The 11,884-nt window shown below is 35.8% G+C and overlaps 1 pseudogene; it reads left to right on the top strand.

The window, feature by feature from the left end:
• The first annotated feature begins 1,518 nt into the window (after positions 1-1,518).
• On the top strand, positions 1,519-2,130 carry LOC116763313 (annotated as a pseudogene).
• Positions 2,131-11,884: the final 9,754 nt, after the last annotated feature.

The following is an 11,884-nucleotide window of genomic DNA, read 5'->3' as shown; positions in this document are numbered from 1 at the left end:
GTTGAGGTCAGAGAAGGTAATTTTCAGAATGTAAAAATTCAAATTTCCAAGGGATGAACATTAATGTAGGAGACTAGGGTTTCTATAGTAATGACAAGAAAAGGAATAAAGAGCACAATGTAATCATTCAAGAAGGAATGCTGGTGACAATGTTGTGAGTGTTGGGGGTTGCAGAGTTCCGGTGTGCCCCTTGAACCTTGCTCATGGAGAATTCAAGTCCCCCAGAGATGTCTAATTATTAGTGACTGGACACTCCTGACCTCTCTAATGACAATCAATGGAGCATGTATGAATTTATGAAGATCTGCTCATTGAGGGAAATGACAAGTAGTTTTGAAAACAAGCATAAGTTAAGTGTGTGGGAGTAAAAGAAGGTGAAATTTTAAAGGTGGACCATTTCAAAGGAATTAGAGTTTCAGCCTACATATAAAGAGGAGTCTTTGATGCATCTAGCCTGGGGTAGTAGAAAGAGGTTGTATCAAGAAAGGATTGATATTCAGTTCTGCAATTAACTGGCTTTGGCAAGACAGTTATATATTTTCTACAACCTAAAAAAGGAAAAGTAATGCACATAAATAATATTTATTTTACATTAATTTAGCTTGGAAGAGACATTATCAGATCTATTCTATAATAGTAACTCTTGAAGAAGGTGACTACTGTAGATCAAGCCAGAAGGGAAGAGAGCCTGGTCTCAGAGCAAAAGGAAGAAGGCCGATGAGGGAAAAGATGTGTAAGTGGTAAAGTCCCATTAAATTAACCTAATTGTGGCCAATTGGATCTGTAGTTTAGAAAACAGTAGGAGACAAAGGTAAATTCAAAGACTCCAGGGGCTACGGTTTAATAGAATCAAAGAGGAGATAGATGCAAAGATAAAGATTATGGTGTATATTTTGGACATTTTAGATTGGAAGAGCTATATATCCAGGTAATGGGATCCACTGGGGAAATAGATATATTCAAAAGGGCACTGGTTCCCATTGAAGACAGAAATTTGAAAGTCATAGAATTTCAGGCACTTGGAGAGATGAAAATGTTCAGAGTGTAATAAGAAGGTGGTTTTACATTAAGTGAAATTAATGTAAAAGTTCTGTAGAAGTGAATGCTGATGAGCAAGGAGCCTAAGGTGTTAGACCAATCAACAGCCTTAGGCAGGGAGGGTAAGGGTGGCTGGGAGGAAACCTGGCAATCAGCTGCAAAGCCAAAAAGGATTAGGTTACAGAGGCCAAATTTTTGCTTGTTATTGTCTTCATCACTTCTTATACATGGGCCTTATGCCACAAGAGAGAGGGGAGAGGGGAGGGGGGAGGGAAGGTGGGAGGGAGGGAGAGAGAGAGAGAGAGAGAGAGAGAGAGAGAGAGAGCCCCTAAGAATGTTTAGAGATCTCATTAATTTTCAGACATTTCAGAAAGAGACTGAGCTGTCAGGTCTAAGATATGTTCAAGATCTTAGCCCAATGCCTTCCTATCTCTCCAACAAATGCTTGAATATTTTTTAGCATGTGCTGCTCTGCCTTTCATGAGACAGTTATCACTTTGTAAGCTCAAAGGGAAGTCTGTCTCCACACCTGTAGCAGCCCAAATGACTTCAAAGTCTTGTTGCAAAGGAGAGAAAGAGACTGATGACCCAAAAAACTGCAAAAAGAGAAGAGCCTTGGATTTCTTGAGCAGATTGCCTGTACCTCCACCTGTCAGTCCCATTTGTACATTTGTTTCTCCAGCTGCACAGAAGGCATTTCAGCCACCACGGAGTTGTGGCACCAAATATGAAACACCTATGAAGAAAAAAGAATTGAATTCTCCTCAGATGACTCCACTTAAAAAATTTAATGACATCTCTCTTTTGGAAGGTGATTCAATAGCTGATGAAGAACTTGCCCTGATAAATACCCAAGCCCTTTTGTCTGGTCCAGCAGGAGAAAATCAACTTACATCTATCAGTGAGTCCACTAGGACTGCTCCCATTGGTCCAAAAGATCATCTCGGACTGAAAAGGCCTTACACTGCATCTGTGATCAAAGAATGAAGGAATTCCCCAGCCAGGACTGAAGAACAGAAGACTAATATGCAGGACACAAGTACAATAAAAAATGTATCCAAGAGACTGCAAAGGCGACAAAAACCAAAATGATGATAAATTAGGTATTGACTCAACCTTTCCAGTTTGTAAAACATATACCATTTCAAACGCTACATCAGAATTTGCATAATGAGGAAAGAAAGGAAAACGTTCAAAATGTATCTACGTGCTTGTATATCACAGCAATGCTCTTTGCCTGCTTCTATATCGGTATACTCTTATTTCAATTATATATCTTAAAACTGTGACTGTATATTTATTAACTAATCAAGAAAAAAATCTCCTTTAAATCTTTATGACTAGATTTGGTCACTATAAGTATGATTTTACAAACGAAGTAAACATACCTGTTTCTTTTAGATTGTGTCCTTATAACTAAAAGAAACTAGGTTTCTAAGTGCAGTTATTTTGACTCATATAATTCCTCTTAGTTTAGTTCCTATTTTAGGTTTGTTTTTAAGAGGTAACCCACTATGAACCAGTTTTCCTTAATGCACATGTTGGTTCTAATACTGTTTTATCCTGATCAAAAAAGTCAGGATGAGTAAGATATTACAGTGGTGTTTTCTTTTGACCAATTCTTCATCCTTAAGTCAGCATGACTACAAGAAAAATAGAACCCTCAATGTACTTCCCTTTTATGATTCCAATGTGATCTGTAAAATTAAATTATTTATTAAAAGTTCAAATACTTTAAATCAGAAGCAGATTTTAAATCAGAAGATTTCATAGTGTTAATTTGTTTTTGTTTTTTAACAAAATGATCATCTGGACTGCAGATGATGTAGAGAAAAGATCTCAGTTTTTGATATTGGAATTAAATCCTGGCTCTGCTATGCAACCTTGGATAAGGTTTGTTATTCCATTTATAAGATGAGATAAATAGTTTATAGGTTTGCTAGGATGCTGTGTCATGATATATGTAAAAGAGCTACACAGCTGTGTGGATGCACCCATCCACAAACACATATATATTCATGACCCACCCCCAAACTACACATGCTATCATACAGACAACCTTGAGAATGTTCTTACACTAAATAGTACTTGTCAAGCTACTGGTCTTAATTTTACCCCTTGGAGGGATCAGAACAAATCTTGTCCTTCTTGTCTAAGTGGGAGGAAGATAAAGAAAACTGCAGGAGGAAGGAACCAAAGATGGTCTTGATATCAAAGGTGTTGAAGCAAGGAGGATTTGGGGCATTTAATATGTGTGAAAGTATGGTAACTGGATCTTAGATTAAGTCAAGTGCATTTGAAAGCTTTCCCAACTGTGAAAGTTTCTCTAAGTAGTTCTCTCAACAGGTTAGCCTCAGGAAATTAACACACCCCAGGACCAATTGAAGTTCCCATCAATTAAGCTAATTGACACAGCAGGCTTAACCTGTTTTCCAATGGTGAATATAAAGTATTTGTTCAACAAACAAAGGCCTCTCAAATCTTTTGAAAGCCTACCCTAGTCAACTGGTTGAAGGCTCAAAATTAAAATATATATATAGGGATAAGCTTTAATAACACCAAACGTACCCTCCAATTAGGCAGGCATTGTGATGAGGTGGAGGGTTTTATTATATTCAACTATACTTATGATTTTATGTTTAAAAATTTTAAACATCAAGATTTCCATACTTTCTTTAAGGAAATCAATGTTCTATTGAAGTTCTTTACAGTCTTTTAAAAATGTGCTTTAATATTTTTATTACAACCAAAAAGTAATATGAAATAATCATTTTATTTTAAGCTTTATGTTCAATTTGGATAGTTATTATTAAGTTTTCAAATGGTATTCTTTTAATTCCATTACATGTTTTTTTTTTCTCCTAAACCTAAGGTTCTGCTGACATTGAATTTTAAAAAGTAAATAAATAAAATAAAATAGGACAGAGAATATGAAAGTTCTTTGTAAAATTTAAATTATTTTTGAGGTAGATATTATTACTATAATCTTAGAAACCAACGTGATGACCTTTCCTCTGACCTCCTGTTGAAGTTTATGTACTCATTTAACTTACAATACAGACTTTTTTCTCATTTCCCCATTTTGCTAGTAATTGTCTGCTTGACCTTGGAAAACTCATTTAACCTCTCTGTGTCTCAGTTTTCTTATTAGTAAAATGGGCCAATTTGAGTGGGTCATTGTGAGAATTAAAAATGAGAATATGCAGTAAAAGTTTTAGTGTGTTTGCTAGTATAAATGAGCACTCAATAAGTATGAGCTATTGTAAGCAGAAAAATGGAAAAGGAAAAGGAAAGGAGAGGCATTCTAGGTGGAAGGGATGTTATATGTCAAAGACACAGAAGCAGAGCTTAGCTGTGCCTGGTGAGTGGCAGCGATGGGTCAGGCTAGAATCCTGATGTTGCAGGGAATGACGACAGGTGATGGTTCATGGGGATTTTGTAAAGCCAAACTGAAATTCTGGGTTTTAAGTTTTGTTTAGTGCATAGTAGAGAGATTTTGTTTGTTTTTGTCTTGATTTTAATTACAGTAAATGAAATGATCAAGCAAATCTTTCAGGAAGATTAAATGGAGCAATGAATAGATATCATCAAAAACAAGAGAACAGACCCAAAATGGAGTCACTGATGCTAAGCCCCATGTCATCAAACCAAGACCTAACTTAATTACAATTTCAGCTCTCCCAGAAAAGGAATCTTAAGCCAGTCAATCAGGAATTGCCTGATCAGCACTAGTTAGGTCATCTACCTGATAAAACTCTACAATCCTCTAAAGGAAGTAATCTTGCAATAATCAATTCGCTTTTGCCTGGTATAACGTTTTTATTCCTGCTCCATTCTGCCTTTCAGTCTTTCATTTTGTTCAGCGCCTAGGAGCTCCTTTCTATATGTTAGATGGGTGCTGCCCAATTTATGAATTGTTGAATAAGGCCAATAAGGTCTTTAAAATTTACTCAGCTGAATTTTGTTTTTTAACAATGTGAAATTTGAAGAGTAGAGGTCAGTCTGGAAATTATTGTAAGAGTCTGGAAATAGGTTAATAGTATTTACTGGGTCACAAGGCAATACAAGAAGACTTAGAGATAAGTTAGTATGTTCTTTCTCCATCTCTGAATTTAATGTACAAAGAAATCAAAGTATAAGATCAACAAATGATTTACTTAGGTCACACAGCTAATTCTATTAGATCTAGGCCTCGAACACAATTTTCATGTTCCCAGGTCCATGCTGTTTCTATAACACCAAGCCATCTCAATTCAGCAGGCACATAATCCAGATATACTATGTGCAAGGCATTCAAATGGGCGCCTCAAGTAATCGGAAGGGAAGACCTGAGTTGTAAAAGATATGATGGCTTATACCATTATGCTTCTAATTTTCGAGTATTTGAAGGTGTCACAAGAAATTATTTCACAAATTTGGAAAGACTTAAATACTGCTAGTGACTCCATTTCTAGCAACTTAAAAATGTCCAGTTGGATTACATGTCAACCAAAAAATTTTTCAATAAAGTATACTCGATTCTGAATTACATAGGATTATTAGCTAGTGCAAAGGGCCTCTTACTGGCTTGTAGGGGGAAGAAAATGAGGGCTCTCCACCTGGCCTTCTCTGACACCACACTGGCAGGGTGATAGCGGGCAAGCGGTATCTTATACTCTGGTGAGAATGGACAGGAAGGTTCCAGACTCAGCCTTTTCAGTAAGGATAGGAGTGGCGCCACCGTTTTTTCTCTGGTGTTTTTCTGGGCTAGAGCAGTTATTGGCTAAAATTTATCTGTCTTGCTAGGCTTCCCTTTTCCTGGACCTTTGGCTAGAAAGAGTGAGCTTTCCTTGGGGCTATTTTTGTCTGTGTGTTGGTGTTTCGGGATTGCTGGTTCTCCAGAACCAAATCTGGCATATATCAAGCAGAGAAAATCCAGAGAACTCATCACTATGTCATTACTCAATTACAATATCCCTAGACTGTCTGCTGTCTTCTCTCCACCTTTTCTAGAGTCTGCCTAAATTTGCATTATATATTATGTCAAAGGATTTTAACTGTACTTAGTGGGAGGAATAGGGAAGAATATAACTATTCTAAGTTTCCAAAAGTGGAAATCTCTTTATGATCTTTCTAAACTGACTTTTATATTGTGACGTAGGATAATTTCCCCTCAAAATATTCTTTACTTGTCTTATTTTTATTGCAAAAGATCTCATTCTATAGTTGTTCTCATAAAAGTACCACATTTTACTGTATATTTCAACCATATCATTTCAGATGCTAGAAAACCATTATTAGGTAACTAGAATATTTTATAATCTATGTCTATTACAGAGTCCAATTGAGATTAATTAAATGGTAAATTCAAAATTTTCTGATTCCAGGATTCTGCCTTATTATAAAAGATAATAAATTTATCTTCAGAAGACATCAAATTGACAGTTTTAAGGAGAATATAAACTAAAAGCTGTAAATGATGGAACTAGAAAGTTTGTTTTGTCTTTATTTTCAACTGTTTATAAAAAAGAACAGTCATTTGGGTTATTGAGGAGTAGATTATATTCAAGGACCTACTAAAAATATGTTTGTATTGTATATATAGCAATTTAACCTGGCTAATTTTTCATGAATCCCCCCTGATAATTGGTTTTATGCCATCTTGCTGGAGGTATACTATTTTCTTCAGCACTCCCGGGAATATCTGGAATATGCTTCAAGCACTCATGATAATACAACATTAAGAAATTTATCAACATACAGATTACATATTCTTATTAAAAATTAAATGTGTAGAGTGCATACAAGCATTGAGGATTCCTGGGTAACATTAGTCTGCAAAGTCAGCTCTCATCACCTTCAATCACTGACATTTATTCCTTTAGGAAAAGGAGAGATTTGGTGGGCACTTGATTTTTGCAACTCTCAGCTCTACCCAAAGTATATATGTGTGCAGAGTCTCAGAGACAGTTGGCAAACCATCTTAGCTCTACCTCTGGTGCAACAATGGTTTCCCCTCTTTGATAGATCTTATCCTAATTTTCATTACTCGAGCTGTGATTGAAGCAGCCCACTGCAACCTTCACCTTTCTAGGAGCTGGCGGTCACTCTCCAGTGGAGTCACACATACATGCTACCAAACTTTCCCAGGCCCTTGGCAGGAAAGGGCATGTATTTAACCTTATTGGATACTGCCATTGCCTTTCTTCTGGGATGACCAAAAAAACTACTTCTTATCCCATTATATCTTTCCCAAATCGTTAGTTCTTCAAAGACCTCTTTCTCCACTCTGTGCACAATATTTTTGCACCCATTTTTATCATTGTATTCAATGATCAAAATATCAATAATATTTTGTATTATGTATTTTATACATGAATGAACAAAAAACCTATAAAACATGTAATGGTTGGCAGATAAAAAAGTGCTTAGTAAAGTTTAGATATAATTATAATTGTTCTAACTAATATTTTATGATAATACTCAGTAGAGTTGTTTTATATTAATTAAAGAAATAACTATAGCTTATTAACTATAAAGTAAAAGCATAATAAAATAGAGACTAAATAAAGTGGAAGGAAAAATGCATTTAAACACCAAGACTACATATTAAATTACATTTATAGGCAACAAGATTTTAAGTGGAATGTTTCTTATTTCTAAAATCTTTTTTATAATTATCTTCTTGCTCTCATTAATAAATATTTATGCATAATTATCAAACTATGTAAGTACAAGTACTAGATCGGTTGGACTTTTATACGTCTTATTGCTCTCCATCTCCTCCACTGCTTATTGAAAGGAGATCAAACCGTGGTTCCTTGAGTTCTCCGGGGCTGTGAAGATGTACAGACTTCACCTAACACAAATGGACTTTTCCCCAAAACCAGTGACCCACTAGCATGGGAGCTGAACTGTGTGTGTTCTTTTTGCCTAAGAAGATGTGGAAATAGTGTGACACCAGCCCTCTGCTGAGGGATAAGAAGTCACCAAAAGTGAGTTAAAGAATCTTAATAAAAGGAACTGCTTACCTGGAACAAAACTGAAGTTTTGGGCTCCAGATATACTATAAAAACACCATTTTCCTTCTTTGTGATTAATGAAAGAAAGATGATATCAAAATAGAAGAACTTCACACAATAAGAAGTATCATTCATAAACACTCTAAGTCAAAGTCACCTGCAAAAGAACACTGAATTGTTAAACACTGTAACACACTTGAATTACCAGGAAGTACTTTGCCCTGTGAGAACACGTAATATAATAGACAAGATGCCATAAACTTTGCCTTAAACAACGATGGACTTCTATGTTTGTCTTGCCTGTGGTCAAGACATTGAAAATGCACTTGTTTACCTTTTTTATTCAGCATGTTCATAAACATTCTGTGTCCAGTCATTTCTTGAAGTTTTAATTGAAACAAAATTATGACATAACAGTATCTAAAGAACAACCCCAAACTAGGTTGAAAGTGTGAAAAAAGAGTGTTATAATGTTAGAATTATTCTAAGTCCATAATTATACTAAGTTTTTCATTGAATTCATTTCTTCTATCATCTCTTCCTTTGTCTGCCTTCTCACAAGATTTCACACATAGCTTCATAGTTTTGAGAGACACAACACAATCGAATCTGATTTCTTCTTTAGTTAACCAATAAGAAAGTGAACTGTGTCCTGTACTATGTTAAATATTGAAGGTACAACTTATAAAAGAAGTTAAGTGCTAGAATCCTGTGAATCTGTTTCTGTTCTGTAAATAAGTTCATTTGTATCATTTTTTAGATTCCACATATAAGTGATATCATATGATATTTGTCTTTCTCTGTCTGACTTACTTCACTTAGTATGATAATCTCTAGGTCTATCCGTGTTGCTGTAAATGTCATTATTTCATTCTTTTTTATGGCTGAGTAATAAAACAAACTTATGGTTACCAAAGGGGAAAGGTGGGCAGGGAGGGATAAATTCGGTATTTGGGATTAACATATACACACTACTATATAATCAACAAGGACTTACTGTATAGCACAGGAAAGTCTACTCAGTATTCTGTAATAACCTATATGGGAAAAGAATCTGAAAAAGAATAGATATATGTATTCATATAACTGAATCACTTTTCTGTACACCCGAGACTAACACAACATTGTAAATTAACTATGCTCCAATATAAAATAAAAATTAAAAGAAAAAGAAAACAGCCTTACAACAATAAATAAATAAATAAATAAAAATAATGGCTCTGTCCTAAAAAAAAAAAAAAAGATGCTACAATCCTGATTTCTAGTAGCTTCCAAACTTACTAGGGTAAGCAAAACATACAGAAGTGTAAACACATACTAGACTTTGGGGTGCCCCGTGAATCGTGTGTTTAATTGGAGTAAATCTTTGAGTGATGTATAAACCTATGGCACAGCTCCTGGGATGCTCCTTTGTGGTGCTACACACTTGGCATCTTCATAATCCCCAAATTCACTCCATCCCTTTTCCAGGTTTGTCATCTGTGCGATCTCCCCTACCCCAGGCCCCCATCACCTTCTGCTGAAGACTAAGAAGCACAAGGAAGAACAGCAGGTGATCCTCAAGGTCAGGACATTTGTTTGGAGAGTGGCCTATTGAAAACATGTCCTGCACCCATAGTGTGCCAGGCACTGTGTTAAGCCTGTTACTTATATATCTAATTTAACCCCTACCACCATCATATGAGATAGGGTGTTATTATTCCCTTTAATAGATGAGGGAACTGTCACTGAGAAAATTTTCATAATTTGCTTCAGATCATACGGCATATATCTGAGATGGTCTGATAACAAGTCCATGTTTAGTGGCTTCACAGAGAGAACCCTTCTCAGAAAGTGGGGAGAAAATGGAAAGTAAGGGGCTGATAGAATATACTAGTATACTACAGGAGTGGGTATTAAGAAGATAAAGACAAATGTCTAGGGGTCTGCTTTGCAAATGTCTCAATATGCAAAAACCAGGGGTGTTTTAGGTTCCAATCTCTGATAGAAGTCATTTTATAAATAGAGGTTGTTTCCTCCAGGAAGTGGTAAGCATATCATCATAAGTGATTGAAATTTAAGTTTACAGATTGTGGGTTGCTGACCACTGGTATCTATTAATACAAACCAGAAAACAAAACCAAGAAACCTAGCTTTCTTCTCGATAATTTTGCTTGCCTTTCCTTCCTACTTCCTTTTACCCGAAATGCTAGTTCTTTGCTATGGATTGTGCCTAGCAAATCAATATAGATCTAATCTGAGGGTTCTGGGAACATTACTTGTAATTGAAAAATAATATTGCAGACTGAAATTGGTGCCTTGAGTTTAAACTGCTATAATGGCTTGGCAATGCTTGTGATTTCTAAATCGCACTGATGTAGTATTGGTATTTGGATATTTTAGTGGCTTTATTGACCATATGGATCTTTGCAAATGCTGGCTGCATAAACAATTTGGAGGCGGAGCACAGCTTTGGAAGTGCAGAAGGAGCTACACCTGTTTCAGTAGCAGATGATCCAAGCTGCTGCTGCAGATAAAACCCATCTGGCTGGTACAAGATAGAATAAAAAATCAGGGAGGAAGGGCACTTTTCTGAGTTCAAATTTTCTGAGGGAAACATTAAGGGATTGAGGACTTTTAACTTTTCAAATTGAGGACTTTTAACTTTTCTGTGGGAACAGGAAACTATCTGCAGAAGGTTGTCTATTGTCACCTGTTGGAGAGCATTAGCACACTGCTGCTATATTTGGCATGATGGCATTTTCAAGTTATGATGTTACCTGAAACATACTGGAAAATCTTGTTTTGTAGCCTAATTGAATAACAGAAAATTTCAAAGTGAAATTCAGAAGGCTTTTTTGTGTTATGCTTAAGATGAACTTCAAATAAACAGTGCACTTTCCTGAACTATTTAAAACAGAAACTACTAGAGGCAAAATAAAAGGGTATAAAGTTCCCAATTCATTGACCTAAGAAAGAGTTACAGTGGCAAGGATGGGAGAAGTTGTGGACAGGGCTTCTGTGATAATCTGTGATCACCTCCCCCAAAGGGGATTCTCACACTCTTGGCTGACTATGGGATTTTCTCTTAATTCTCTGGGGTTAATAAAAGGTACATGAAAAAAATCAGGGATATGGTGTTATTTAGGGGAAGTTCAAGGTTCTCATCTGCTCCCTGCTTTTACCATGCAGCCCCAACTTCATCCTTTGGGAGGAGAGTTTTAAATCTAAGCTTTTCAGGTTTAAGATATTATAATGGGCTACAGTTCAAAGGGAAGATATTTCAAAAGCACTGTAGGTCAGAGTGGTGTTTTTCTTTATTATTTTTTAACTGAGGTATAATTCACATATAACATGATATTAGTTTTAGATGTATAGCATAATAATTTGTTAGTTGTATATAGTGCAAAATGATCACTGCAATAACTCTAGTTAATATTCATCACCATACATACTTATAGAACTTTTTTTTCTTGTGTTAAGAAGTTTTAAGATTTACTGTCTTAGGGACTTTCAAATATGCAACACAGTATTGTTAACTATAGTTGCCATGCTTTACATTACATCCCCATGACTTATTTATTTTATAACTGGAAGTTGGTACTTTTTGAACCCTATCACCCATTGTGCCTACCCCTGACAACCACCAATCTGTTCTCTGTATCTGTGAGCTTGGTTTTCTGTTTATGTCTTTCTTCAAATGCTCTCTTCTCCCACATAGTTAAGGGAGACCTTTCAGAAGATACTTGAAAAAGGTCTAAGGCAGGGTACCATCTTCATTAGAGCAAACATTTTTTCTTCATGCTCTTTATCTGGGCACATATGAGTTGGCCTTATTTAGAACTGGAGTTTGAAATTGGGTTTGG

This window comes from Phocoena sinus, chromosome 12 (genome assembly GCF_008692025.1).
Source record: "Phocoena sinus isolate mPhoSin1 chromosome 12, mPhoSin1.pri, whole genome shotgun sequence".
In the NCBI taxonomy this organism is placed as follows: Eukaryota; Metazoa; Chordata; class Mammalia; order Artiodactyla; family Phocoenidae; genus Phocoena; species Phocoena sinus.
The sequence above is the reverse complement of the archived record's forward strand: the minus strand, read 5'-3'. Positions and strand labels throughout refer to the sequence as shown.